The sequence below is a fragment of the Astatotilapia calliptera genome, chromosome 9 (assembly GCF_964374335.1).
Source record: "Astatotilapia calliptera chromosome 9, fAstCal68.1, whole genome shotgun sequence".
NCBI lineage: Eukaryota > Metazoa > Chordata > Actinopteri > Cichliformes > Cichlidae > Astatotilapia > Astatotilapia calliptera.
In genome coordinates this window covers 2675153-2699523 of record NC_137430.1, presented here as the reverse complement: position 1 = coordinate 2699523, position 24371 = coordinate 2675153, and the positions used below count along the sequence as shown (strand labels likewise).

General features: G+C 42.1%; 1 protein-coding gene and 1 long non-coding RNA gene across 4 annotated transcripts in view; one reads left to right on the top strand and one right to left on the bottom strand.

The window, feature by feature from the left end:
* The window catches only part of LOC113029840 (uncharacterized), a 272650-nt gene that overhangs the window by 117031 nt on the left and 131248 nt on the right, over positions 1–24371 (top strand). The window lies entirely within an intron of this gene.
* On the bottom strand, positions 12303–13479 carry LOC145431024 (uncharacterized). The gene is made up of 2 exons (XR_013911402.1): positions 12895–13479; positions 12303–12801 (listed from the first exon to the last, which is right to left on the bottom strand). It is a non-coding gene; the product is annotated as an uncharacterized LOC145431024 (long non-coding RNA).

The following is a 24371-nucleotide window of genomic DNA, read 5'->3' as shown; positions in this document are numbered from 1 at the left end:
ATGTTGGGAAAATTGGATGATGTCACTACAGAGACTAATACAGTCCACATGGTTTTTACTGCCCTATGCATTGCCAAGAAAACAGTCCTCATGAACTGGAATAATAAAAATTAAATTAATTCTAGCCAATATAGAAACCATCTAATAGATCACATTAGTCTCGATACAGCCTCTGCCACCACATTAGATCAATCCCTCTGGGCTCCTTTGATCGGCTCAATCACCTAGCGGGGGTGGGGGGTCGTGGTTTGGTCCCACCTTAGCTATTGTGGTTGATGTGGAGGTTGGGACGGGCTTAGGGCGTCTGGAGAATCCCTAGGGACATTATCCAGGGCTCTAGACTAACTTTTTGCCATGGGCGTACCGGTACGCCTAACTTTAAAAAGTTAGGCGTACCGGCACAAAAGTTAGGCGCACACAAATTTTATAATAATTGATATAATATCATGTGTTTTCTGGATACACTGCTGCTTTTTCAGCATTCAAAGATTGATGACACCGTGTCAGAGCACTGGCTATGAATTTCAGAAGGAACAGGCCTTAACTTAACAGAAAAGTTAGCAATAGTTCTTTTCCTATTACAGCTACATCCACTTCTGTCATGCTGAGGCTGCTCACTAGAGCTGGGTATCATCACTGATTTCTATAATCCATTCGATTCCGGTTTTCAAAGTCCCGATTCGATTCAACTTAGCCTCAGACAGTCAGAAATATTATAATTCTGATCATTTATCAGTACTGACTTCATCAGAATTGTGAACATCACAGCAGATGCCTTTGTGTGAAAGTAACTGAGAATAAAACACAGAAAAACATGAAGGAGATTTTCCTGGTCTGGCTTTTTATAGCAGATAACCTTTAAAATATTCTACAATGTTCTGCATATAAAGTTTACATTTCTTCAGTATTGAACAGCAGAAAAAATAGGCTTTCTTGTCCGAGGTCATTTAAGTGAAAAAGAGAAAAGAAAAAGACAGCAGCCACAGCGCTGTGAACAACGGTAGACTGGTGGGTAATAAGCGAATGAAGAATACAGAAAATTGACCAGACGTCTCCAGATTGGAGACGGGAAACTGTTCTTGAAGTACAGAGAGAGAGAGAGAGAGAGCTAGCTGTGCATGAAGTGTGATTTTAATAGTCGTGGAAGCAAAACAGCAAAATTCATGACGACATTGATCAAATGTGAAGCGCAGTTTGCTGCTTCTTTTGCTGCTGGCTCGATGAATTTTGGTTGGAGAGACAAAACCTGCAGCTCAGAATCAGCGCAAAAAGACGTAAACACAGCGCGGACCGGACGCATCAGGATCGCTGAGCTCCGACAGCGTGTCCGTGTTCGGGCCGTCGGGTGAGAAAGCCGAGAAAGACAAAGTTGATTCTGATGCGTCGGTCCGCTCTGTGTTTACGTCTTTGCGTGGAGTCCGTGTACCTGCTCTCATCTGCTGTTTGGTTGTTGTTGAAATGGTTTTGTGAGCTTTAATCTGAGAATCTGGCGTTTCTGGCAAAACACAGTTATACTTAAAAGTCGATTCAGGATTTAATGAATTGATATCGCTTTATACTCACCTCCCACTTCCACCTGCACTTTCAACTGGACCACGGCCAGTCAGAGCGGTCCCGCCCCTTACTATCTCTGATTGGTTTAGTCCACGATAGGGGCATAATGTGTGTCTGTTGTTGACCACAGGGAAGGTTGCAGATTTTTTTTTTTTGCTACCCGAACATTTGGTCGCACAGGTGCAACCAAATATTTTTTTTTAGTTGCACCACTGAAAAATTTGGTCGCATTTGCGACCAAATTGGTCGCACTCGACCTAACTGGGGCCTAACTGGCAGGGAGGTTGTTCCATCCCTGCAGGAATCCACTCTGCAGGTGAGGGAGAGACATAGGAGAGGTGGAGAATAAACTTAACCCGGGTGTTTTTTTTCTTGTGTAGTCTGAGAGATGATTGAATGTTGGGGTGGGTACAGTTTCCTCTTCAGTTGGGTGGGCTTCCCCAGGTCCTGTGGGACTTGGCGGTGCTGCTGCCGTAGGCCCCGGTCTGGATGGGCCTGGGCTTCCTTGCCTTGGTGGGTACCAGAGGACAGGGGTGCCTACTGGGGTCAGCAGGGGAGCTGGCCCTAGGGAGGGTCATCTTGCCCCTCCCTTCTTTTCCTCCCCATCCCCGGCTGCCTCCCTTTTCCCGCTCCACCACACCCACCCACACAGGTAGGGCCTTGGGGTGCGGGTGTGTCACCAGGGTGCAGGGGAGACATCCCCCGCCCCCCCTCTGTCCTCTTCTGGCCACCTATGCCTCAATTTTATTCCACAACTTAGACATCCACATTACTCACACTCTCATAACACACATATACAGGGAGTGCAGAATTATTAGGCAAGTTGTATTTTTGAGGAATAATTTTATTATTGAACAACAACCATGTTCTCAATGAACCCAAAAAACTCATTAATATCAAAGCTGAATGTTTTTGGAAGTAGTTTTTATTTTGTTTTTCGTTTTAGCTATTTTAGGGGGATATCTGTGTGTGCAGGTGACTATTACTGTGCAGAATTATTAGGCAACTTAACAAAAAACAAATATATACCCATTTCAATTATTTATTTTTACCAGTGAAACCAATATATCATCTCCACATTCACAAATATACATTTCTGACATTCAAAAACAAAACAAAAACAAATCAGCGACCAATATAGCCACCTTTCTTTGCAAGGACACTCAAAAGCCTGCCATCCATGGATTCTGTCAGTGTTTTGATCTGTTCACCATCAACATTGCGTGCAGCAGCAACCACAGCCTCCCAGACACTGTTCAGAGAGGTGTACTGTTTTCCCTCCTTGTAAATCTCACATTTGATGATGGACCACAGGTTCTCAATGGGGTTCAGATCAGGTGAACAAGGAGGCCATGTCATTAGTTTTTCTTCTTTTATACCCTTTCTTGCCAGCCACGCTGTGGAGTACTTGGACGCGTGTGATGGAGCATTGTTCTGCATGAAAATCATGTTTTTCTTGAAGGATGCAGACTTCTTCCTGTACCACTGCTTGAAGAAGGTGTCTTCCAGAAACTGGCAGTAGGACTGGGACTTGACTCCATCCTCAACCTGAAAAGGCCCCACAAGCTCATCTTTGATGATACCAGCCCAAACCAGTACTCCACCTCCACCTTGCTGGCGTCTGAGTGGGACTGGAGCTCTCTGCCCTTTACCAATCCAGCCACGGGCCCATCCATCTGGCCCATCAAGACTCACTCTCATTTCATCAGTCCATAAAACCTTAGAAAAACCAGTCTTGAGATATTTCTTGGCCCAGTCTTGACGTTTCAGCTTGTGTGTCTTGTTCAGTGGTGGTCGTCTTTCAGCCTTTCTTACCTTGGCCATGTGTCTGAGTATTGCACACCTTGCACTCCAGTGATGTTGCAGCTCTGAAATATGGCCAAACTGGTGGCAAGTGGCATCTTATTTTGCGCCTTGGTTTTTCCACACGCTTCTTGCAACCCTGTTGACTATTTTGAATGAAACGCTTGATTGTTCGATGATCACGCTTCAGAAGCTTTGCAATTTTGAGACTGCTACATCCCTCTGCAAGATATCTCACTATTTTTGACTTTTCTGAGCCTGTCAAGTCCTTCTTTTGACCCATTTTGCCAAAGGAAAGGACGTTGCCTAATAATTATGCACACCTGATGTAGGGCTTTGGAGCGTGATGTCACATGGGTGGGCGTCGAAAGGATTTTGGGCCGATCCGCCATTTTGGGGGTCTAAGTAAGGAGCGAAAGCATAGCCATGGTTCGTACTTGCTGTGTGGTTGGCTGCAATGTTCGATCTTATGACCGGCACGGCAATAAGTTTGGATTGTCTTTTTATGCTTTCCCAACCTGGAAGCAACATGAAGGAGCTCTTGTATCGGATATTACCAAACGAAGGCGTCTAGCCTGGATAGCAGCCGTGAGACGAGCTGATATCAAGTTCTGTTACGTCTCCAGATATCAGTTGGTGTGCTCAAGACATTTTGATTCCGGTAAGTTCTAAATATGTTCATATGACACTTTATAGCTGAATAATATTATCGTTGGTGGTCTCGGAAGTTATAGAAATTGCGATCAAACATCGAATGGAGTGACTTTGCAGACATATGTGCTATGTAAAGATTCACTAATTATTTCGCACAAGTGTAGGGAAGCCTGCCAATGAAATGGATCAAACAAATCCAGACTGGGTACCAACGCTACACATGGGGCACTCCGAAATCCGAACATCACATTCAGACCGTCACAGGAGGCGAACATAACGGCAACAAAAAAAAGCACTAGTAGGAGGTAAACAACAACCGCACCCCCAACCACAATCTCTTATTTTAAAAGTTGATCTTAGTCAATTAACACAAACATTTTTGAGTATTCATACGGCCTTAATGTATAAACCATTTAAAAATTCCCTTGTGTATTTGCACTCTTTTTATTGGACAGGCTTTCACAATGGAGCAGCAGAGTGTGAAGGTGAAGCCTCAGCAGAAGTTACCACAGAAGAGCAGCCAGAGATGGACACCACAGAAGAGCAACACCATAACAACCTTGTTATTTTGGCTGAGGGACAAATTTGTGTTGGACAAGTTGAAGCAGAGGTAACGGGTGCAGATGCAGAAAACATTGATATCAGAGAGAAACAGACAGAAGATCAAAGACTGACAAATGATTGTGTGCACTGTGTACAGAGCAGAGCAGAAATAAACTGGCTGCTGGAGGAGAACAGAAAGCTTAAATCAAAGTTGGACAAGACAGAGCTGAATAAAAACTTTTTAAAGGGTGACACGGAAAAAGTGAAATATTACACTGGTTTTACTTGTTTTGCTATTTTTATGTCCGTGCTCGAGAATGTAAAAGCTTTCCTACCAGCATCAAAGAAACTGTCGCATTTCCAAATTCTTTTACTCACACTTATGCGACTTAGACTTGAGCTTCCTGTTCAGCATCTTAGTTATCTATTCAATGTCTCCCACAAAACTCTTTCTTCTATCTTTGCTGATACAATTGACGTTTTGTATGCTCGCTTTGGAGTACTTGTACACTGGCCAGAGAGGCACTGTTTGCAAGCAACAATGCCACCACAATTTACGGACACTTTTGGAAATCGGGTAGCCATCATTGTAGACTGTTTTGAAATTCGTACAGAATGACCATCTAATTTAAAGGCTCGTGCTCAAACGTACTCACACTACAAGGGTACACACACCATGAAATATCTGATTGGGATTACTCCACAAGGTGCAATTTCATTCATTTCTAAGGGGGTGGGGGGGCCATGCATCAGATAAACACATCACAGATCAATGTGGCATACTTAACAAGCTGTTACCAGGGGATGTAGTTTTGGCTGACAGAGGCTTTGATGCGGTGGGAATGATGTGTGTGGAGGTTAAAATCCCAGCATTTACAAGGGACTTCTGTCAACTAGATGCCAAGGACATAGAAAATACACGAGCCATTGCACACCTAAGAATCCATGTTGAACGAGTAATTGGCAGTTTGCGCAACAAGTTCAAAATGCTACATACTACCATGCCAATCCATTCTCTTCTTCCATGTGAGGGTGAAGACGTTACCTTCCTTGATAAAATTGTGAGGGTGTGTTGTGTTTTGGTTAACATGTGCCCCAGTGTGGTAGTGAAACCAGGCACACATGAGACTTGTACTTGTTAATTAATAATTGTGAAAACTCTCAGTATGTCTTTGAAGACATAGTACCAGGAAAACCTTTTTTTTATGTGTAATTGTATGAACACATTGACATTATGTTATGTAACCATTTCTGTACCTGTATACTATAATTGAAAGTTTATCATCACTTTGAACTCTTTGTTTCGCTAAAATGATGTTATAATAAAAGCAAGACAACAAATAACTGCATTGCACTCTTTATTTCACACTTTGATAATTGGTACTTGGTAAGTGCTGCAGGTTTGAAATCAAGTTATACATATTTCAATGCACTTCTGACAAAAAACTAGACACCAGAAGGAAAAACGTTGTGACCACTCGGGGCTGCATTTCGCTTAGAGAAATGTTTTCCTACTAGTTCAGGAAGGCACACCTTCTGAAAGAACTCCTGAGCTTTCTTTAAATGTGATTCCCAGAAGTGCACATCAGGGAAGATGCGTACAACTGCCATGTCTTTTTGTGTCCATACCACGAGGTTACAGTGCTTTGCGTTGGCCACAAAGACCTGTGTTTGCACTTGTGAGTAAAAGTGATGTGTCTTCTTCAAGTTAAGTCCATTTGCTGTCAACTCGAGGCAGAAGTCTTTGTCATGTGCATCCAATGCTTGCTGAATGCTGTCACATCGGTATTTAAATGGACATTTAATTTCTAGGCACCCCTTCCCACAACATTCACACGTGGTTAGTCCATCAGGAGATGCTCCTACTTCAGGAAAAGCCATGTTAACAAGAAAACCACACATACGTAGGTTTTTGTGACATGCTGACATTTTCTGGGTGTAGGCGTGTCGAGCGTCCTGTTCATGCTCCAGTCCCCAAGTTGTTTGCACATTACAGACAGAGTTAACAGGGTAACAAACACGATTAACCACAGTAATGGCGGTTTTTTCTACAGTGGTGGCAAACACAGTGTGCATCATTGAAGCTGTGATTCTTCCAGCACGCCAAACATACCATTCTGGGCTCTTGTGTTGCAGTCTTGTGCATACCTCAATAGCTTCTGCCTGTTCTTCAGTAACTTTTGCTGCGTTTATGTACTTTACGCAGTGCAGTTGTAGCTCGGTAAGGCCAAGGGACTGTGCACCTGTGTTGTGCAAACACGCCAGAGACAGTGGTAATGTGGATGACTGTACAGTGTGTGATGTGTAGTATTTCTCCAATCCAGAGAAACACACTGCTTTATTGTGTTTTTGAAGTGTGACAACTCCTCAAACATAGCAGAAGGAATCTTTCTTTTTGAAGGACGGCTTCTTCTGCCTTTCACCACAGACGGTCCGTTTATATTTTCATCAAGAGTCTTTTATTGTGCTGCTGAAGATGTAAAGTCAATGTTATGGCCAACCTCTGGCTGTATCTTGGTTGTGTTCCCCGGCAAAACCCATTAGGCTGGTTCATCTGTGACTGTCTTTGTGCCACGGATCCTCACTGTTGCCTCCACTTTAAACAGAAGTGCAGTGACATGGGTGCAGGTCTCAGCAACTCCGGCCATACAGGTGCAGTGTGCAGCTTCGACCTTCCCCGTGGTGCTTACAATTACCCATGGTCGTAATGTAGGTTCATTCAATCTTTGGGAGTGCAGTACCTGTAACATGCAAGGACAAGGTTGATGTAAAGACAATAAACGAAATGAGACAGGGAGGACACAAATTGGCGTTAATAATTTGCCTGATTATCAATGTGTTAGTTTGCATCTACTTTACAATTATGGGCACATAATATGATAACGATATTTTAGCAGTTCAATGATAAATGTATAACATTAATTATGGTGGGGGGTGGAAAATGGCTATGTCACTCGATGCACTCCAGCTGACTTACCTTGGTATGAATGACGACGTACTCAGAGTTTGGCGGCTTGAAAATAGCCAAATCTTGCACCCAGCCATTTGTAAATTGGATATGCGCCTCCAGTGACTTGTAATTCTGAAACTGGTTCACAGTGTAAGCGCTCCACAAACAAGATACGTGAAGATATCGGGGTAGGACAGTGGCGGTAAGTCGTCTGGGTCTTTACTCCACTGCCGTATTTCATATGGGTCCAGATTTGCGATGCACTCTATTTTTTTCAAGTACCGCTGCTTCGACTCTGGACGCAGTCGGTCTCTATACCATCCGTTTTCTTTTGAGCTGCTTTTAAGCATGTTTCTTGTCGTCGTTGTTCCAAAACAGTGAGTTTGTTTTGATTGGTAGAGCCCGAAAATGGCGCCGCGCTCCCACAATGCATTGCGGCGTGATGTCAACTCCAAAGCCCTATTGGGTGTTGATGTCATTAGACCACACCCCTTCTCATTACAGAGATGCACATCACCTAATATGCTTCATTGGTAGTAGGCTTTCGAGCCTATAGAATAGAATAGAATAGAATAGAATAGAATAGAATAGAATAGAATAGAATTCAACTTTGTTATCATTGCACATGCACAGGTACAGGGCAACGAAATGCAGTTTGCATCCATCCAGAAGTGCTTTAGTGATATAGATATATTACAATATATATTAGCAATAGTATAGATATGTAAGTATATTACAGAAATGGGTCTATTATGGTATGTTATAATGTACACGGTATGAAGTCCGTTGTGAATATTCTATAACTAAGTATGTACAGGCTGTAGTGATTACAAGCTATGTACAGGCTATGAACAGGATATAAATATGAAAAACTATACAGAATATGAAATAAATAACTTTACAGAAATCTGAGATATACAGCTATACAGAAATGGGAACTATGCAAGTTGTAAACAGTTGTAGGATTAAAGATTATTGAATGTACAGAATATACAGCTTGGAGTAAGACAACATGTATGAAGAGGATGATGTGGACAAAATACTCATTTGCCTAATAATTCTGCACTCCCTGTATACAGGGCCTTGAGGGTGGGCACGTTAACGGCGTCCAGAGGACGGTCTGTGTATTCAACCCCACCTCTGGCACCGGTGCCCACCTCTCAATTTTAAATCCATGTAGACATTGAGGGTTCTCGGGAGGGGCCGTGCTAACACCTGCTGCTCTCTGGCAGCAGCACCATGCTCTCCCTTGTTTTAAGGCAAGGCAAGGCAAGTTTATTTGTATAGCACAATTCAACAGCAAGGTGATTCAAAGTGCTTTACAGAGACATTAGAAACAAAAACAAATAAAAAGCATGATTTAAAATTGATTTAAACAAGCAAATAAACTAACTAATTAACAAACAAACAAACAAACAAAACAGTATATAAAATCAAAACAGATAAAATCAGAACAGTAGATAAAATCAGTAGTTAAATGTAAGTTTTGAAATTTAAGCTTAAAAGTGTGGATTTGGTGCTTTATTCAAATGCAGCTGAGAACAGGTGAGTCTTCAACCTGGATTTAAATAAACTGAGTGTTTCAGCTGATCTGAGGCTTTCTGGGAGTTTGTTCCAGATATAAGGAGCATAAAAGCTGAATGCAGCTTCTCCGTGTCTGGTTCTGACTCTGGGAACTGATAAAAGACCGGATCCAGATGACCTAAGGGATCTGGAAGGTTCATACTGGGTCAGGAGGTCATTGATGTATTTTGGTCCTAAACCATTCAGGGCTTTATAGACCAGCATCAGAACTTTAAAGTCTATCCTCTGACGGACAGGCAGCCAGTGTAAAGACCTCAGAGCTGGACTGATGTGGTCCACTTTTTTGGTCTTAGTGAGGACTCGAGCAGCAGAGTTCTGAATGAGCTGTAGTTGTCTGACTGATTTTTTAGGTAGACCTGTAAAGATGCTGTTACAGTAATCAAGCCTACTAAAGATGAATGCATGGACTAGTTTTTCCAGGTCCTGTTGAGACATCAGATCTTTTATCCTTGAGATATTCTTGAGGTGATAGTAAGCTGACTTTGTTATTGTCTTAATGTGTTTTTCTAAGTTTAGGTCTGCATCCATCACTACACCCAAATTTCTCACCTGGTTTGTGGTTTTTAGATGTATAGATTGAAGTTCTCTGGTGACCTGTAATCGTTTTTCTTTGGCGCCAAAGACTATTACCTCAGTTTTGTTTTTGTTTAGCTGGAGAAAATTGTGGCACAACCAGTCATTGATTTCCTCAATGCATTTACCAAGAGCCTGTACAGGGCCTCGGTCTCCTGGTGACATTGTGATATATATTTGTGTGTCATCTGCATAGCTGTGATAGTTTATTTTGTTGTTGTTTATAATCTGTGCCAGTGGGAGCATGTAAATGTTAAACAGAAGGGGTCCCAAGATGGAACCTTGGGGAACTCCACATGTGATACTTGTCTGCTCAGATGTGAAGTTACCTATTGATACAAAGTATTTCCTGTTTTCTAAGTATGTTTTGAACCAGTTTAGTACAGTTCCTGAAAGACCTGTCCAGTTCTCCAGTCGTTTGAGTAATATGTTGTGGTCAATTGTATCAAATGCTGCACTGAGATCCAGTAAAACTAAGACTGACATTTTTCCACTGTCTGTATTCAGACATATGTCATTAAACACTTTGGTCAGAGCGGTTTCAGTGCTGTGGTTCTGTCTAAAACCTGACTGGAAGGCATCGTAGCAATTATTCTGTTTTAAGAAGTAATTGAGCTGTTGAGAAACTGCTTTTTCAATGATCTTACTTAAAAATGGGAGATTTGAGATCGGCCTGTAGTTGTTCATTTGTGTCTTGTCAAGATTGTCCTTTTTCAGTATAGGTTTGATTACAGCAGTTTTTAGTGATTCTGGAAACACACCTGATAATAAAGAAAAGTTGACGATCTATAACAGGTCTGACTCTAAAGTCTTTGAGACCTTTTTGAAAAAACTTGTTGGCAGGACATCTAAACAGCAGGAGGAGGAGTTCAGTTGACCTAAGATGTCCTCCAGGTCTTTGCTGTTAATAGGTTTAAACTGTTTCATGGTATTTAAACAGTTTTTTGGTGGACACAGTACATATCCTGGATCTGCTGTTGATGTACCAATTGCTTGTCTAATTTTTTGGATTTTTTCTGTGAAGAATTTGGCAAAGTCATTGCAGGCCATGGTTGAATGAAGTTCAGCTGCCACTGACACAGGAGGGTTTGTTAGCCTGTCTACTGTAGAAAATAAGACCCGAGCATTATGGCTGTTTTTAGTGATGATGTCAGAGAAGTAGGACCTCCTTGCACTCCTCAGTTGTAAATTATAATTGTGAAGTTTCTCTTTATAAATGTCATAATGAACCTGGAGGTTTGTTTTTCTCCATCTGCGCTCAGCTTTCCTACACTCTCTTTTTTCATTTTTCACCAGTGTGGAGTTTCTCCATGGAGACTTTTTCCTTCCAGAGATAACCTTCACCTTAATGGGAGCAATAGTGTCCATTACATTTAACATGTTAGCATTGAAGCTATTGACGAGCTCATTGACTGACCCTCTGGACAGGTCAGGTGTTAATGGGAAGACCTGGTTAAAAATTGCACTACTGTGTTCAGTTATACACCGTTTTGTGATCACTGCTGTTGATATATTTGTGTGGGCTGAGATTTTACTTTCAAAGAAAACACAGTAATGATCAGACAGGCCCACATCAGACACAGTAACCTTTGAAATGCTCAGGCCTTTGGAGATCAGTAGGTCAAGAGTGTGTCCTCTATTATGTGTGGCCTCTGTTACATGCTGAGTCAGCCCAAAGTTGCCCAGAGTGTTACTCAGGTCTTTAGTCCCTTTGTCCTGAGGGTTGTCCACATGGATGTTAAAATCCCCAACAATAATTACACAGTCAAAATCAACACAGATCACAGACAGCAGTTCACTGAGGTCATTAAAAAAGTCTGTGCAGTATTTGGGAGGCCTGTAAACATTCAGAAACACAACTTTGGATGGGGCCTTCAGCTGTAAAGCCACATATTCAAAAGACTGAAAACTTCCAGGAAATAGCTGCTTACATTGAAATGATTCATTAAATAAGACAGCAACCCCCCCTCCTCTCCTGCTCACCCTGGCCTCACTGATAAAACTGTAGTTAGGAGGGGTCGTCTCGATGAGAACAGCTCCACTGTTACTTTGGTCCAACCAAGTTTCAGTTAAAAACATAAAATCAAGGCTGTGCTCAGTGATTAAATCATTAATTAAAAATGTTTTCCCAGCTAAAGATCTAACAATTAATAAAGTCAACTTAAGTGTTTTAGAGGCATTACTTGTCCCCTCGTGTTTGGGAGCAGTCTGTGGCACACAAGTTATGTTTACTATGTTTAAAGATCTTTTAGAGTGCAGCTCTCTGTGTTTTGACCAGGCCACATGTCTCCTGTCACCTAAAAGTACAGAGATTTTAAAACCTTCTAGTAAACAGGGTCCCAGCTTCTCCTGGGAAAAGTCACCGCTGCCATAATCCTCACAGCCCGGACCCTCCACACATCACACATCAGACTGCGGAGACAGAGCATGAAGGTGGTAAGGAGGAACTAAGGGGGGCGAGGCTGGGCAATGTGACTTCGATTGCTCTGTTATTATGCCTTCCAAAATAAAAGACTTTTCAAATTGTCCATAATTGACCTAACTTTCAGTGATTTCAAAATGCTCTAAAATGGAAAATTCCAGTTTCAACAGGGTAATTCCACTATAGATCAACAGCATACAACCCCACGGTGATACCATATCAATATCAAGTCATTCTGATTTCATTTATTAAAATTTACTGAAGTGGATTTCTTGTCTTTACATATTAATGACACAATCTTTTCTTTGTATTTGTAATGTTATGAAATATAACTATTTTCATAAAAGTAGCATAGGTAAATCTGTTTATCTTGGAAAACAAAACCCAGAAAACAGCTCAATACAAGGAGAGTAAATTGTAAATTCCGAAAGGTGCAGTCATGATAACATTATAGGTGCTTTAAAGGTAAATGACAACATCACGGAAATGTGAATGAAATATGTATGAAAACGTTTCACCGTATTATGTTGCTCAAATTATCACTTTGGTGGAGACAACAGAGTACGTCTTCAAATATTTTGACACAAGCATCCAATAAGTCTGTGGTTTAACAGCACAGGAGACAATTCCACGCTTCTTCCTTTGCTTTTTTAAAGTCATTGTTGGTCATGTCAAGGCACTGTTCATGGTACCATCGTTGACAGGTGTCACATTGTATCTATTTAAAATTAAACAGACAAAGCAAAAAAAACACATTTATACTCAAAGACTTTTACACATTTTTGAGAAATTCAAATACCCTCCAACTCACCCAGTTCATCATTGAAGGTCCTGATCCAGGTGGCTTGGTCAGCGAACACATGGCACAGTTGCTGTTAGTGTCAAGACATATTGTCTTGGGACATATTGTTTTTGATTGTTTTATCTCTCCCAGCTCTCTGCTGACGAGACTAGCGCCACATATGGAGTTGTTTATTTTATCTGTTTATTATTTTCTTATCCTGTTCTCACTGTCTTTCCTATAAAAAAGTGCCAAGCCTCTGTACACGGCGTGAGTTGTTCTGAACAGCTTACCCGTGCGCACGTTAAAGCATAAAAAGTAACCTTGTCTCATTGTGTCTTTATTTCTCCTGGGTCTTTTGCAGTTTTCCCCCAACATTTCTTGGTCCTTCGGAGCCGGAGCGCCTCCATCGTGTCCCATCTCCGTGACCAGTCCACGTTGTTCGCCTGTCGACAGCTCACACACCAGGTGTGTGATAAAAGACCAAGAGCGTTAAAATTTGGGTCTTGGCCAACGTCTTAGAAAGCGACCCACGGTGGTGGGGCCCGATCGAGGTGGACCAGACCCGGCGACACTGACCAGGTAGATACAGATACACTGACACAATCTTGCGTAAAAGCGTATTTTAAATTCAGGGAATTTAAAATAGCGGAAGTAGCTCGTCGACTGGTAGCTTGGAGCTCGTCGACTGGAAGCTCCCCACTTCTGTGGGTTAGGTTTGGAGCTCTGGGTAGCTCCCCCAGCTGGGTCTAGACAGGGTCTAGGGCAGGGGTATTAAACTAAAATTTGAGGAGGTCCAGTTGGAGAAAATCTTCTCAAGCAGAGGTCCGGGACATCAATATGTCTAACTTACGTTATGATTGTGATAGAGAAGCAACCTTTTTTTTTTTTAAATTTATATCTGAACGTATGAACAATAGACTGTCAAATCAATGAAAATACAAGTTAAAACATTTCAACAAAATTTATTGTTAACACTGAAACACACAGTAGGCCTACATTAGAAATAGGGCTGCTGTTTAAAATGAATTAGAGAAAATAAATAAAATGGCTAAATTGTGCATCTTAAAACAAAGTGCTTAATTTCAGAAAAAAAAAGTTTCCCTTTTTCTTTACATTTTACATCTCGACTAAACAGTCTCAATACATTTTCAACAGATAACATCAAAACATTTTAACAATTTTACAGTTTCTCTTTCTTTCACCCCCTTATATTCCACGTCCCAACTTTCTGTTGTTCAGTGAGAGAACTGAGCTTTAGTTCGCTCTACTAGGATTTTAAATCTGGGCTGGAATGGTGTCAGGGCCATTCTCATACACATGTGTAGGTGCTCATTGGTGATCCTGGAACGATATTTAGTTTTTATTATGTTCATTGTGGAGAAAGCTGCCTCACAGCTGTATGTGGAGCCAAACATGGTCAAGATGTACAGGGCTACTTTCCTCAGATTTGGGAAAGCTGTCTCAGAGACCAATTGGGGCCAGAAAGTGGCAGGTTCAGTTCTTCCAAACTGCTCTTTCAGGGCCACATCTGCTTGGAGATCAATTAGTTGCATTTGAAGAGGCCCAGCATTTGCCCACTTGAAGTGCTGTGTGACTTCCTTTGAGAACCCTCTGACATCAGTGATGGCAAATGGGTTCTTTATGAACATGGTGAGCTGCTGTCCAAAGCTGAAGCTATCAAAACGTTTGCTGAAGTTTTCAATCAGCTTATCAACAAAGTCAACAAAAGAGGACACATCTCTCTGTCCCTGAGCCTGTTCCTTCACTGTTGGGAAGTGTGCATAGTCTCCTTACAGGTCTTCTTTGAACACTTCAAGTTTCCTCTGAAAGCAGCGGACAGCTGTCATCAGTTCACAAATTGAATTGTCCTTGCCCTGCAGCTTCAAATTCAGTTCATTCAGGTGTGAAGTGATATCAACCAAAAAGGCCACAATATCCATGTTTTTCCCATCATTTAAAAAGAGAGAAAAGTTTGTTGCTTTTTGACTTTCCAGCTCTTCCAAGAAAGCTGCTACTTCACTTCTGATGGACCAAAATCGCTCCAATGCCCTGCCTTTGCTAAGCCATCTCACATTGTTGTGAAGCAGAAGATCATCAGCGTGTGCATCAACTTCTCTGAGAAATTCCCTGAGCATGCGATGCTGACAAGAAGAAGATGCCCTGAGAAAATTTATCATTTTCATCATTGTTTTCATCACCTCAGCATACTCGTCTGACAGGGTGGAGCATAACACTGACTGATGAATAATGCAATGATAAGAGATTAGCTCGGGATTGTCCTCTTTCATTCTTGCTACAGCTCCTTTCTCTCTCCCCATCATAGCAGGGGCTCCATCTGTGGTTATTGAAACCACTTGGTTTGGCTCTATTCCTCGCTTTGTTAACATTTCCTTAATGGCCAGGTAAATATCCTCTCCTCTTGTAGTGCTGTGAAGGGAAGTTACACCTAGCAGGTCTTCACAGAACTCTTTCTTATCATTGTTGAAGAACCTTACATAAACTAACAGCTGAGCATTGTCAGACACATCAGTGGACTCATCTACAGCCAAGCCTACACATGGTGTCTTATGAATAGCTTCTTCCAGCTGGGATAGCACATCCTGAGCTAATAATTCACTTCTCTTTGTGGCTGTTGATGCTGACATAGGTATTTGCTTTATTTTGTCATGAAGCTCTTCTTTTTGTTTACCCTCAAGTAATGTTTCTGCTACTGCACTCATGCACTCTTTGACAACACCTGCAAAGGGCTTTTTGTGTTGACCTAAAATCCAAGCAACTCTGAGGGAACATTCATGAGCACGTTGTTGGGCGGTGAAAGAACTGGTTAAGATCCTTGTGGACTGATCATATTGGGCTCTGAGACTGCTAATTTTCTGGGACCTGAGTTCAGACTTGGGTGGGTATGATTGTTCAAAAGCTTTGTGCTTTGTCTCATAGTGGCGTTTGACATTGCCACTTTTAATCAGTGCCACGGTTTCTGAACATATGAGACACACTGGTTTGCTGCTTGCGGTCGGAAGAATGAACATATATGCGTCAGTCCATTCAGTCTTGAAAGTTCTATTTTCGGTGTCTACTTTTCTCTTTTTTGAAAGCGCCATAGTTGTTTTACCTCTTGTGACTCCCGCTCACGTCTTGTCTCACTGTATCGTTAATCGTCCCGCTTGTCATTCACCTCTCACCATGTCTTTCCTCTGTCTGTCTGTCTGCACTCAGCGTTGCGATCGCCTTCAATGTGCAGATGTGATTGGCTAAGTAGTGTCACGTGGGTGGCGTAACTCGCACACAATTGGTTAGTATGTTCCCTGGTCTAATACAATGTAAGGTTACCGCTTAAAATTGAATCACCCCGTCAAAATTAAATATAATTTAATATTTTGTTAACTATAGGTCCGGGTCCATATAGGATGGCGACTGGGTCCGGACTCGGACCCCGGTCCGCCTGTTAGTGAACCCTGGTCTAGGGAATAAGCAGCTCCCCTTATGATAAGGGTTCCGATCGCGCGAATAGGTGTGAATGTGAATGTGTGTGTGTGTATTGTTTTAATTAACGGAGCAAGCTGACTTTTCACGGTCCAATAAGAGACTGAGCTGCTCCTACTGTGTTTTTCTTTTACTGCTGTTCACTGACGTGCTGGTGAGTTGAGAGAACGGTCGAGTTCCGTCTCGTAAAGTTCACACCGCTTTTGGAAATAGTCCGAAAGTAGAAGGGCGTGTGAGCAACCACTCTCATCTCTAATACCAGCGAAGGTGATAGCAGCTGTATCGTGTATATATTACTTAAACAAAAAATAAGTAAATACATAAATAAGATGGGTAATCAAGCAAGTGAAATTAAAACTCACTCCTGCTGACGAGCAGTGGTGAGAAAAGAAAAGTCCAGACGCCGGACAAAAACAGTGTCTGTGAATTGAGAAATTTAAGAAAACAAAATATAAACAGTCAAAAGAACAGAACTCAACTGCCAGTTTAGTAAAACCAGAAGACGAGACACTGTGCAGTTCCCACAATCTTTTTAGTAAACCAACACTCATTCCTGCAGCCGCATCTGCAGCAACACCCATATCAGGAAGAACATAATAATCCCTTATTAAGTGAAAACTAGAGATCACAGTAGTTTGAGGTAGTTTAAAAGGGTTGAAAACAGACCCCACTGAGTAGATAAATATAAAAAGTACGAAATAAAGATAAACAAAGGGAAAATTACAGTAGAAATTATCTTTAGAGTATTTGAAATTAATAATAGCAAGGATAACAACCTGTAAAGTATCGAATGCCAGGACTGCCATAATGAATTAATTAAATACACCATTAAATAATTAATTAAATGTGGCAATAATTAATTAAAATTGGAATTAATTAATTAAATAAATAGTTATGACACATGTAATTAATTAATTATTGCCACATTTAATTAATTATTTATGTATTTCACATTTTAATTAATTCTTGCCACATTTAATTAATTCTTGACACATTTAATTAATTCTTGACACATTTAATTAATTATTTAATGATATATTTATTTATTTCATTTTGGCAGTCCTGGCGCCTGGCTCTCATCATGAAATAATTTTATCTGTCAGCCTCAGCCATCAAACTCAGGGGGCGGGGTTAACGCTGCCCATGCAGCTTCTCTAACATTTGATTGGTTGCCGTGCAAAGTAAGTCAAAACAGGTCGATCCTAGATAATCGATTGCTTGTGTAGACTTGGGGCAGCCAGGTATCCCAGAATGCAGATCAAATCACAGGCAGCAATGGTGGTGGTGTAGTTTTAAAATACCCCGTTTTTCTGTCACCAGCTACACTTTTAACAGTGTTTTAGCCGCGAATGTCGCGCCGTATGTCTGGTCAGGTTGTCAACATAGAACATGTTTGCAAAAGTGCTCAGGAACTCTCTGCAGGAGGGGGAGATACAGGAGAGGTGGAGGAAGATCTCAGCCTGGGCGTTTACCGTCTTATGTAGTCTGGAAGATGTGTGGTTGGTGGGGTGGGTGCAGTTTTCTCTGTGGTGGGGTTGGGTGGACTGTCCAGGGCTCTGTGGAGCCGGGGAGCGCTACTGCACTGGGCCCCGGTCTGATGGGCCTGGGCCCCCCTTCCCTGGCGGGTCGCGGAGGGTGGGAGTGCCTACTGGGGTCAGCGGGGGAGCTGGCCCCAGGGAGGGGTTACCTGCCCCTCCCTTCCTTCCCTCCCCATCTCCAGCTGCCTCCCTCTTCCCGCTCCTCCACAACCACCCACACATGCAGGGCCTTGGAGTGGGGGTATGTCACCAGGGTGCAGAGGAGGCTACCCCCCCCCCCCCCTGTCCCCTTCTGGCTGCCTCTGCCTCAATTTTATCCCACAACTTAGACATTCACATTATTCACACTCTCATTACACATACATATAGGATCTTGGGGGTGGGCACAATCACGGAGTCCAAATCACCATCAGGGTGTATACCTCACCCCTGACGTCGTTGCCCACCTCTCAATTTTAAATACACTTAGTCATTGAGGGTTAGCAGGAGGGACTATGCGCTTACCTGCTGCTCCTTGGCAGGTAGCTCCATGCCCTCCTGGGTTTTAATTGCACCTTAGAACACATATGCATCAACACTACAATGAGCGGGTGGAGGGAGGTTTGGAGTCTTCTCCCACCCCCATTCTCTGCGGCCTGCTGGAGCGGGAGGGCTAGTAGGAGGAGTTGGCCGTCCGACTGCGGTCTGGGGTGTGGGGCCTCCCTGCTGCTGCGGAGTCGGGGTGGTCTGCCTCTCCCCACCGCAGGGAAAAGGGTAACACCACCTGGGTCTGGGTGCAATTCTCCCCTCCAGGGGCAAGGGTACCTAGACCCGGTTTGTAGAGTACGCTTGGGGAGTGTGATTGTGTGTACAGCGTCTCTTTATGTCTGTCTCCACGTTGGTTGAGTGTGGAGTGAGTGCATATGAGAGCATGAGGGTGGGAATGGATGTTTGTGTCTGTGTGTGCCTGTATGTCTGTGTCTATATGTCAGGTTGGGTATCAGACGCCACCTCTCTGGGGACACCTCAGGCCCTCCAAGGTTTGGAGGCCTATCTCCACCCACCACCACTTCCCCTGCCGGTGGCGGACTCCCTCAGGTGTCGGTGTGTTGGTGGTTCTTTGTGTCCGGGGGTGGGCGTCCGGGTACACACCGGCTCACTCCTTGGCGGCCGCTTGTCGGGGCCTGGGGCCTGGGGCTCGCTCGGGCCCCTTTGGAGGTGGGGTGCCCCCGGCCTCTCGGCCTAGGGCTCGGTCACTCAGGCGCAGCTGGGGGCCGGCGGAGCTCACGGGCGCGTCACTGCAACTCCCCCTGACTTCTGCTCCGCGGCTGCTGGGCGAGCCCTCATCTGGGACTCTCCTCAGCTCTTACTGGGACAGTGGCGCGGCTGCCCCTCTGTTGGTCTTCCATGGTCTCTTGTGTTCTGGGGGCCTCTGGATGTCTGGAGTTTTGATCTCCTCCATACCCGCTTCACACCCTGGAGGACGGGGCTGTGGCCCCCCCACACTCCCTAGCAGATCATTACATGGAGAAACCTTTGGAATGCAAGCATGCTGATCCACACAGGTATGCACACATGGGTATTCACAGACGCGGACTAAAGCTTTCTTGGCTGCTGCCTCAAAGCACACTGTGCGCTGTCTATCTTGCGTGCTGCACAATATCGTTTATTACTTAGTAAATACTGATATCTATGACTAGCTAGTTTATTGTGATGGTGCTTTGTTTTCTCTATTATTATGTTGCTCTTTGTTGTTTGCTGTCTCCTCTGTTTGTTTTTGTTTGTTTGTTTGTTTGTTTTTTTTCTCCATACAGGTGACCCAGGAGTTTTTTGTTTTTTTTTGTCTCTCTTCCCCCCCCTTCTCACCGTCTCTTCTCCCCTTTGGTTTTCTTTCTTTCTCTCCCCCTCTCTCTCTCATTCATTCCCTCTGTCCTATTTATTAAAAAAAAAAAAAAAAAAAAAATGACAAAGGATGAACTGAAGCTCTGCCATCACGTAATGTCGCATACTGCTGTTTCTGATGTCATTTAGAAAAAAAAAAGAAAAAAAAAAAGTGCTCAGATGTTTTCAGAGATTTCACTAGCTCTGCTAACAGTTAGCATGCAGAGTGCACCGAGGGGGTACATTAACCGGTTTGTTTACATATTCCACTCTCCGTGTTCCACATGTTGCATTCGCAGATTGTCATTTTCACCGAACGATCGTCTCTTTCCGCCTGGTCTTGTGTCTCTGTGCTTCTGTAACATAAAGAACGAGCTGACATTTTTCTCACGAAACCAGCGATCAGCTCAACAGACCCTCAGTTTACCTGCATGCATCCTCCTCCTCATCTGTCAGCTGTTTAACACCTGCTGCTAATTCAAGAAACACGCCTACGTTACCTGGTGATAGTCACAGTTTAACTGTTTAACAGTTTAACAGCCGGTGCTCGATATAAAGCAATGTCAGTGCATTTTTCTGCACAAGATAAGTAAATATAGTGTTTTCCCCGAGCTGCTGGAGCTTGTTTCCTTACAGAGCACTTTATAGGCGAACCAGCTTCATCAGCGGCTGATGTCCAATCACCAGCACACAGCTTTGAAACCTCAGCTGAGTTTTAGCTCTCAGTGGTTAAACGCTGGACTTCATTCACTCAGGTTCTGTCTGTCGGGTCACGTTTACTTCGCTGTTTTATTTACAACTGAGCAAATCGGTTTGGCTGAGGTTAAAGTTACGTTTCATAACTGCATAGTTTCACAGACGTTTAATGGTTCAGTGGCACATGTGTTAGACTGAACTATCATCTAAATATCATCTGTTTTTTAATAGTTATTCAACTGTATTCTAAGCACAGCTGTCTGTTAGAATGTGACTTTTTTTCTCTCTCTGTTGGCGGAGGTATAAAAATGCGCAGGAAAATCTGACGTGCATGGCAAACTTCACCGATGATATTTAGGGAGGAATAAACACACGTCAAACATAAATGAACCATTTGCCTGTCTCCATAATTGAGAGCATTTTCTCTTATGTCAACACTCTCTCTTTTTTTTTTCGGTCATGTTATGTTTACCTGTCAAAGTCTTGTTACAAACTATGAAACACATCGTGCAGACTTCTGGATGTTAGAAGAAAACTAATAATGCTCATGAAGGAGACTAAAGGCAGGAAGGTGTCCTTTAAAACTAAACATGTTAATAGGACCTCCCTATTTATATCATAGTTTATGATACAGCACGTGTATTTCAGTAATAGCTGATTTCAGTGGTGAACAGTCGCACAGCTCACGTGGGCGTTATCTGTGATACTCCTTAACTATAATTTATCCAAGTTAACTTCACGTAAACACCCATGCTGCCGGTAGGTTTCCTCAGTGCCAGCTGTTAACATTATAGCTGATTATGCAGTAACCATGGTAACCACGGACTCTGAGCGGCTGGATCGACAGACAACAATTTTACACGTATGATCTTAAAACAGGACACAGCCACTATACGTGCTGGCCTCATATCAAATGTGAAGGCAGACTGAGTCTATGTTTGATGTTTTTTATATCTAATCTTCCTTTTCAAACATTTAAACAGCAGCGAGTCTGCAGCTGAGGGAATGCAAACTCAAATTGTCGGAACAGGTTTGCTCGTTTCTTGGATTCATTTGGTGATTTATTAAATGTATAACTATTATTCTAATCTGCTGCTGGATCTCTTACACTTTTCTTTATGCTGTATATTTTCACGTCTCTGGAATAGTTGGCAGTTAGATAGTCAGCTGAGAAACTTTGTGTTAATTCATGGAGCTGAGGATATCGTGGATATGCTGACCTCGCTGCGTGGTATACAGAGCGAGGTCAGCATGATTAATATTCACAATAAAAATATTAGCCGAACATCATGAAGTCTGTATGTGTTTCATAGTGTCGAACAACCTTTGTACAGTTAAAGCCAGCAGTTACTACACCAACACCAACGTTATCTCTTTTATGCGTTTATACACAGGTCACGCTGATTACTGAACAAAAACCCAAAGATCAGATGTTAGACAGGTTTATTTGCTCTCTCTCCTCTTTAAACACGTTTTAATGTTAGTTATAATTCAGAATTGGCGACTGAAACACGTAGGACACATAAGAACATCAGGAAATAAAACACCGATAAATATAACCTCGGTAAAAGAAGTCAGCGGGGGTTACTACAGCTGTGTACCGGGGCCTGCGCTTTGTCGGTGGGATTGCTTGCGAGGCGAGCGGGTCTATCCCACGCTTTGCCGTGAGACTGGGCAGACATCTCTGAAATCATCGAAGCACTTTTGCAAAGAGGCTGTATCTTGACAAACCGACCAGACACATGAAGATTAAACCACTACATTCTCGGCTAAAAAAATATTAAAACGGTATTTGGTGACACACAAACAGGGTTTTTCAAAGCTCAGTTCTGTTAGCTTCCACATGCCGGTTGTTGTGTGCTAGAAACAATGGCCACCAGGCCAAAGCAATGGTTTTGACTCGATCAGCGTTAACCCCGCCCCCTGAGTTTGATGGGTGAGGCTGACAGATAAAATTATTTCATGATGAGAGCCAGGCGCCAGGACTGCCAAAATGAAATAAATAAATATATCATTAAATAATTAATTAAATGTGTCAATAATTAATTAAAATGTGAAATACATAAATAATTAATTAAATGTGTCAATAATTAATTAAAATGTGAAATACATAAATAATTAAATGTGTCAATAATTAATTGATTACATGTGTCAATAATTAATTAAAATGTGAAATACATAATTAATTAAATGTGTCAATAATTAATTAATTACATGTGTGATAACTATTTATTTAATTAATTAATTCCAATTTTAATTAATTATTGCCACATTTAATTATTTAATGGTGTATTTAATTAATTCATTATGGCAGTCCTGGCACTCCATAGTAAAGTGATATTATCAATGAAACACAGTTGGCATGATGACCATGCCCACAATGTATAAAATGGATATAAAGCAAATAATTCACACGAAAATATTTTAATAAAATAAATAAGGTATATTAAGGCTGTGTCATTGTTCAGCCAAGGACAGTGTGTGAAAAGGTAACTGTCTCCACCCTGGGAAAATGGTGATAACTGCAGATCACCTGAAGCCCTTGATGGATACAAAATAAAATATAAATAATATATTATAATAGAACTGCCTGGTCCGCCATGCAACAGAGAGAACAAATGTGACCGCAGATTGGATGAATTCTAAATTATCTGTTTGCTGAATAAGATGATCCTAACTATCAAATTGGCTCAGTAGTAGTATAATGGTACACACTGATAAAATATTATAATATGCTATTGCTGTTATATAAGACAAAGAGGATAATATTAACAATGACATAATATTAATATGAAGAGGCACCTTAATCGGTTATGATGTGAGGTGGATAATTGTTAAGCAGTAGTCTGCATCAAGCTTAAGGTTTGCTGAAACTCAGTGTAATGACATGTGAGATGAAGACAATACAGAGAATAACTAAACTAATGAAGTGCATAGAGGCACTTGACCAGCTTGAAACCTATCATCCTAGAATGACACATTGCTGAGATATAGAGCACACCTATAATAACAACCAATAAGCAAAACCCTGTAGACAACAGCTAAAACTACAGGATTGAGAAGCTGAATTAAATATGTAGACACTGCTAAGCTGATGAGCATGTTCCACATTTTCTTTTCTTTTTATGCATTTGTTTCTTTTAGAACAGAAGCTGCTGTAACACACCCAAAGAAAGACTCTAGGTCTGACCAACCGTCTCAGTCATGGGCAAAAAGATGTCAGTCAATAAAATTCTAAAAGATAATTTATTGACGAAAAATATATCAAGAGATAAAAGATAAAACAGTCCAGTGTCCCACTTATGAATTGTATAAAAACACACAGTCCCAAAGCCAGAGCCAGCTATGCCACACAGCCAAGTTGCACTCCACATGTTGCCTTTAACAGGGTTAGAAGTTGTCCTTGGAGACCCACCACCCTGCAAGCATATAGTCAGTGGTCACTCAAGCCTCTGCAACCTTGCTGCCTTTAGGCTGTGGCATATAATAGGCCCTGGACTGCACAGAGAGACAAAACGACACACTTAATATAAAATTCATAGCGCAAAACCCATCCATCCCAAACATATCTAATTTCATCACATTACATACCTGCACAGAGAGACAAAACAAAACAGCAGTGGTTGTAGTGTGGGCTATAAGTAGACCAGTGTATCAGTGCAATCAAGTACACCTGCCTCTAATTAGTCCAACCTCATTCCAGCCATTGGCTCACCAAAAATGTGACACACACAAAACCACTCCCAACCCAGTGCAACTTCACACAATAATATGGAGCTGAATTAACACAGGCACATTAGTCTACCATGTTACAAGCTGCATGCTATTAAAAGCCAACATATGCAGACTTCTGCCTTGTTCGGATGGCAGCATTTTTTTTCTTTTTCTTTTGTGTCCTGACACGTTTATGTTTTTTGTTTTTGTTTG